The sequence below is a fragment of the Erythranthe guttata genome, chromosome 2 (assembly GCF_056151865.1).
Source record: "Erythranthe guttata isolate IM_541 chromosome 2, IM_541, whole genome shotgun sequence".
Classification (NCBI taxonomy): Eukaryota; Viridiplantae; Streptophyta; class Magnoliopsida; order Lamiales; family Phrymaceae; genus Erythranthe; species Erythranthe guttata.
Genome location: NC_142534.1, coordinates 6,353,698 through 6,360,295, shown reverse-complemented (window position 1 = coordinate 6,360,295; position 6,598 = coordinate 6,353,698). Strand labels below are relative to the sequence as shown.

At 33.8% G+C, this 6,598-nt stretch overlaps 2 long non-coding RNA genes across 3 annotated transcripts; both read left to right on the top strand.

The window, feature by feature from the left end:
• Positions 1-662: 662 nt before the first annotated feature.
• Positions 663-1,831, top strand: LOC105977098 (uncharacterized). 2 transcript variants are annotated; one of them, XR_016034754.1, is made up of 5 exons: positions 663-851; positions 1,204-1,264; positions 1,371-1,462; positions 1,570-1,623; positions 1,701-1,831. It is a non-coding gene; the product is annotated as an uncharacterized LOC105977098 (long non-coding RNA). The 2 variants fall into 2 exon arrangements; XR_001174535.2 differs by lacking the exon at positions 1,204-1,264 and having other exon boundaries at positions 716-851.
• Positions 1,832-2,936: 1,105 nt separating this feature from the next.
• LOC148772206 (uncharacterized) lies at positions 2,937-4,713 on the top strand. The gene is made up of 3 exons (XR_016034758.1): positions 2,937-3,060; positions 4,038-4,166; positions 4,459-4,713. It is a non-coding gene; the product is annotated as an uncharacterized LOC148772206 (long non-coding RNA).
• The last annotated feature ends 1,885 nt before the right edge of the window (positions 4,714-6,598 follow it).

Sequence of the window (6,598 nt, the reverse complement as noted above, 5' to 3'; positions counted from 1 at the left end):
TTGAAGGTGTCAAAAAATTGGTTGAAGTTTCATCTGCTTCAAGTTATAGTGTTCAACAGACTGTATACATTATTACTATACATTACTAAACATATAGTAGTAACATGTAGTTACATAAGAATATATTTATGTATTTGCGATTTGTATTTTATTAGTTTTGAGGTGATTTATAATAAAAATATTGGAATTTGTAAATTTTTGTTGGGGTTTATGAATTTCTTTGGTATAAGCCAGTATTTGTGTGTGTGTACAATTGATCGACTAAAAATATGGGGCAAAAAGACGAACATAACTACGAATTACTATAGATACTGCAGTAACATGTAGTTAATTTCACTACACTAAACATATTGTTTTGAAAATTAAAAAAAAAATTAAAATTTATTTTTTTAAAATACAAAAGAATTAAAAGAATTAAAAAAAAATATATATATATATATATATATAATATAAATTTAACAAACAAGTTTATTATTATTAAAAAAAAAAAAAAATAAATAAATAATAATAAATAAATCAGCGAAAATGATAAATACAGGTCCATAAATGCCAAAAATGCAGTTTAGCTTGGGCTTGGGCTTAACCTAATTTATTTGGTGGTTGGGTATGTAAAATAACCCCCTATATATATAAAGGTTTGTATTCTATTTTCCCATTTCCACACGCGGCGACAGTAGTAGGACCGGTGAACGGCGGCGGAGAGGTGAACGGATGCCGGAGAGGTGAACGGCGGCGGAGAGGTGAACGGATGCCGGAGAGGTGAACGGCGGCCGGAGAGGTGAACGGCGGTTACAAGATGAAGGCACCACTTCTTATGAATTCAATTGGAAGTGTTTCTCGAAGTATTTCTGGTTAGTTTCTTTTGTTTTTTTTGCTGATGCATAAGCGTTAGTTAGTGAATTCGTATTAAATTTTTTCATTTGTTATTTGGATGTTGCAATTCATGAAATCTGTAAATTATCTTCCCTAATTAGTAATTAGTATTGAGTGCCAGGTGTTTGATAAAATGTCCAAGCCTAATTTTCTGCTTGATTTTTTGTCCCCTTATATATAGTGCAGTGTACATAAACCTTCAAAGGTAATGAGAAATGCTTAAGTTTTCCTGTTTATTGTTTACTGCTTTGAGAAATGCTTAAGTTTTTTCTAATAGTAACTTTCTAGATTATGTTTGGATTTTAACTTTTTAATTTGCTTTTATATAAGATGATGCGAATTCGCCGCATGATGTGTCTAGCAGTGAAAATGGCAACGATCGCTAGGATTAGTATGTTTGTGTATTTATTCGTCTTTCCATTTTCACTTTTTCTTCCTTAAGATTTATCTATGTAGATTATGTTTACATGAATGTAATTTATTGTCATTTTATCCAGGGGTATGATTGACTTTCAAAATGGAAATAGTGGACTACACGGATCTATGATTAAATGCCTGGGATGTTGTTGTTGCTGTTGTCCAGGAAGGGGTATACACTTCTCTATAATTTTTTTTTTCTTAAATATCCTTAAGATTATACCCGTGTATATGTGTATGTATATGAATTTTAGTCTATGTTGTGTGTGTATTTTTCAGCGAGCCCAAAAGCCGATGCTGGTTCCGTTCTAGGGGATGATGATCGTCAAGAATGTAAGTTTTACATTTAGTATGTATGTTTGAAAGGTCCTTTGTTTAAGCCCTAAAATCATTAGATATATTGAACTTAGATTACTGGATAAGCACAAGACTCACCACATCATATAGTTTTGCCCGAACAACCACAACTTTAACAACAAATATGATCTACTGCAGTTCATGCCCATAGCTTCTCTTTACGTTTATTGTACAACCCGTGAGCTGGAAGAGCCTTCTTTTCACCACTTAACAAGATTAAACTTAGCCGTTAGGAGCTACTAATCTCAACGCCATGTCACTATTATACTTTTTCCTCTGCATGAGAAAACTCTACTGTGTCTATAAATATTAGAAATAGACAGATTCGTCGATTAAGAAGCCAAACACAAATGTCGCCCCTACTTCGATAACAAATGCAAATAGCAGCAGCCCAAGTAGCAAGTATAGATACTTCTGTGATGATAGTACAACACCACATGCGGTCCCCGCCCCCAGCATGACGACAAATAGAGCAATGCACTGAATGACAAACAAATCAATACCATCGCATCGCTTATCCAACTCTATTTCTTCCTTCATAATATTCGTTCTCCTCCTCTCAAATGCCTCGATTTTCAACTGATTATCAGTAGTAACGCACCCAGTAACGCACCCAGTAATTGATGTTTGCACATGGATGCCTTACTACAAATAATCAGTTGAAAGTCGAGGCATTTGAGAGAAGGAAGACGAATATTATGAAAGAAGAAATAGAGTTGGATAAGCGATGCGATGGTATTGATTTGTTTATCATTCAGTGCATTGCTCTATTTGTTGTCATGCTGGGGGCGGGGACCGCATGTGGTGTTGTACTATCATCACGGTACTATCTATACTTGCTACTTGGGTTGCTGCTATTTGCATTTGTTATCGAAGTAGGGGCGACATCTGTGTTTGCCTTCTTAATCGACGAATCTGTCTATTTTTAATATTTATAGGCACAGTAGAGTTTCTCATGCACAGGAAAAAAATACAATAGTGACATGGCATTGAGATTAGTAGCTTATAACGGCTAAGTTTAATCCTTGTTAAGTGGTGAAAAGAAGGCTCTTCCAGCTAAGAGGTTGTACAATAAACGTAAAGAGAAGTTATGGGCACGAACTGCAGTAGATCATATTTGTTGCTAAACTTGTGGTTGTCGCCGATTGGATTGCATTCTTGGCGGTCTGCGGTCGAGCAGTGGATCATACGAGAGAGACCACTTTGGAATTCTGGTCATGTGTGCAGTTGCGAGTGTGGCCTATATGCTAGCTATTGGTCTATTTTATGCACACAGGTAAAATTTCTCTTATCTTACTCCGATTAATATTTTCTTTTATAGTTTTTAATTGTATAATTATTCTTATTTTAATGCTTTGCAGATGAAAAAAGACCTATGAGAGCTATATAGTCGCATTATATGTTTGCAGACAGGTGCTGCTTCTGACTTGATCTAGGTGTTACTGTGTTTACGACTTATATGTTTGCTATTTGATATGGGTGCAAAATGCTTTTTCAATTTTTGAGGGTGAGATATTCCAAAATGATCGTATGTTACGGTGCAAACGCAATTTAGTCCTTTTGTAAAATACCATATACTCTTTGTTTTATGCTTGTACGAGTTTGTGATTGTTAGTTTTTTTTGAGTGCTTGGGCGAATTGGTTGATATGTGGTTTTGTATGTGCTAGTACTGGATTGTCGTGTTTTTTCCAATAATACATCCTAATCATATGTTTTTTTTTAATTATTGGATATGATTTTCTGCTTTTAGTTGAACAATTACATTGTTGAGTTTTTTCTTGTCAAGATTCTTGTGTATCACATCAATTTTAGACGTGATTCCGTTTGATATTGAAGTTGAATATGATTCTCAAAAAGAGGATTCATAAGTAAGATTTAGTTACCTAATCAATGTCATGTTAACTGAATTCTTTGGATTCAGTAAATAATTGGAATGAAATGTAGAAAAAATATATGTATTTCAAAATAAGTATAAATATTTGCAAAATGTTTCCCGTCTTAATAACTCAATATCCACTGCCCAGACGTAAATGATACCCGTTGCACGTCATGTTCTGGGATTTGGTATTTTTGTAATTCTGAAGTAATATGGAAATTATTCTTGCACAAATGTTGTGAAATTTAGGCTTTAAAGACCCTACAAGTTTATGGTTAATCACGGGTGAATCGGCCTGCAACTCTTACTGTTACTTATGGGTGAATTGACCCGCAGATTCAATAAGACTTGCATGATCAAAAGGCACTGTGCATTCATTACGACTTTGCGAAGTATTATTTTCTATCTGTCTGGATTTCATTATTTGATTGAATAGAAAGTTTGTGTTCCATGTAGGTTAAAGGATGCTTAGTACTTGTTTCAGTAACGACGTAAACTTTCATTACCTTGCAGAGAAAATGGGTCTTTCTTTCACCGAGCTTTTCAGTTACCGTTTGACGAGGATATGCGAATGAATTCTTATGGGAGAGCTCTTGTATAAACTCAAATTGGGAGAAATAGTGACAATCATTCCTATAATCGGTACGCCTTTTTTCTATATCATGTTTTCTCTGTATTGTTATGCAATGTTATGAAGATAAGTGTTTGTGTGCGTGTTTGTGGTAGAGAAAGTTGACGGAAATTATATCTTTTTTGCTCGCCGCTAAAGTCCGAGAAATTTGAACAATTGCTTTGTTGTTAATTTTAAATTTTTTTCTGTTTTGAAATCAGATTCAAAAGGCATTTTTGTCTTGCCTATGTGTATAAGTCCTTTTGCGTTTGTATTTTCAGTTTGGATGTATCCTGACTAAATTCTCACAATTATCTGTGGCAGGTTGAAAAATTCATTCATATAAATAAGGGCTAACTTGATCTTTTGAGAACACACAACAACATATTGGGAGTGTAAATAAGGGCCAACTTGATCTTTGGATAGCTGCTCTTGTCCGCATTATGGGATCTTGATTCTTTTTTCCGTTTCTTTTTTCTTGGAAAGTTGACTTTTGTCTCGTTGATTCTGTAATAGTTTAGGCAAATTCTGTTGTTGTTTCAAACTTTTTTCATTATTTATTAATTATACTTTACACTACTATGTTGATAGGACTAGACCATCATCTAGATAAAACCGGTCCTCAGATTTCGAGGACCATAAGCATTGAATGTGTGAACTTTATTATCACTCTAAGAGCTAAGAAGTTTGTTTGATAGGTTTAAAAATCAAATGTTGCTCATATTTAAATACTACACATCTTCCTAATGCATAGCGAAAATGATTTAATCATATGGTAGAGAGTGACTCAGTGAATGTTCTAGATACGTTTTCCAATGTAAGTACAATAAATATATTTGTAGAACATTTTTATCTACGAAAGTTGTTTACAAAATAGACGGATCGTGACACTCAATCTCCTTTCATAATATTTACAATAATAAATTATTATAATTTTTTTTTGGCGAACACCTTATATATATTCAATAATATTCAAATAAATGTATTTTAAAACCAAGTCAAACATTAAAACCAAGTCTAATTTTGATGAATTTTGCGGATATATAAATGATTATAGGAGTATTGCTCTTTTAGCATTTTGTCAAATAAAATCATTAGTTACATACTTGTAACTAATTTAAATTAACAATAAACGAAAAAATCTACTTTATGTGTATATTAATCTTAGGAGAACCATGATGAAAGATAGACGTTTCTACAAATAAATTTCGGAATTTAACTTCTCTTATTTTAAACTCTATATAGATATGATTACATTGCCAAAAAAAAAAAAAAAAAAAAAATTGCGGCCCTTTGATGTTAGGATCGCTAAGAGCATCTCTAGTCGAACCCCCTAAACCCACTTTTCCAATTAATCCCTAAAATTTTGGGAAAAATAATGCTCTAGTGGGTTATTATAAAGGGATTATTTGTCAAAAGCCCTCTATTACACAAGTCTAATTACAGTAGATCCACTTTTTTTAGAACTTTTTGAGATAAATCCATTTTTGTATTAAATAATAAAAAATAATAAATTATCACTATTATACCCCTAACTTAAAAGTAACGTATGTTTTATGATTGGAAATAAAAAAAATTAAAAATAATTTGTAATATCTTTTCCTATTTTATCGTAACAACACATCCTCATATAATTCCACGATTGTGCCCCTTAATTACAGAGAAACCGTTTCAAAGCAATCTGTATTATTTCCACACATCCTCTACCGATCCAATTTCTTAGGGTTGAAAATAAATATACGTATTCTTCTTTTTTTCCTCCTCCGTCGTCATCGCGTCACTCATACCCACCAATCTCTGTGTAGCTCAAACAACCACCTCTGCTTCCGCCTCCCGCCGCACGAGGCCTCACCGCAAAAGCCAACAGTCCTCCAAAAAAATCATCAAAATCTCCCACGAAGGCATTCGTTCGGCACATCAAATACATAAACTTTGTGAAACATAGGAAACCAAATTAATTGGCGAGCAACAAGAAAATTGCCATGGACTCACAATTTTTTTCGAATTTAGGGTTTCTTTTTTTATTATCTGAGAGGGCACTTTGATCAAAGTATCAGCCCTCTTTCTGTGTTGGTGAAACTATGTGTTTCTTTCTGTTCTTTTAAATGATTTGGGGAAAACGATCATCGAATTATTGGTTTTGCTATTTTTAGTGTGTTTCTTGGTAATTATTTTCAGGTGAAGGATAAATCGATAAAGCGATGGTCTGATCGAATGAATTTTGATTCGCTCATAAAGTACGTTTGGTTGAAGTGGCACGCGATCAATGGACGTAATTTCTGGTTAACATATAAGTCCGACGTTTATGATGGATGCATCACGGTAATTTGACATCAATGTTGTTCATTATGCGTGAGAGTGGTGTTGGGCGTGTCGAAGTAACCGTAAAGGAGCAGGAAGATGCGGATGCCCGTTCAGGTGATCGTATCCAAACGCAAGTTGTGTAGCCGATAGTAACATTGGT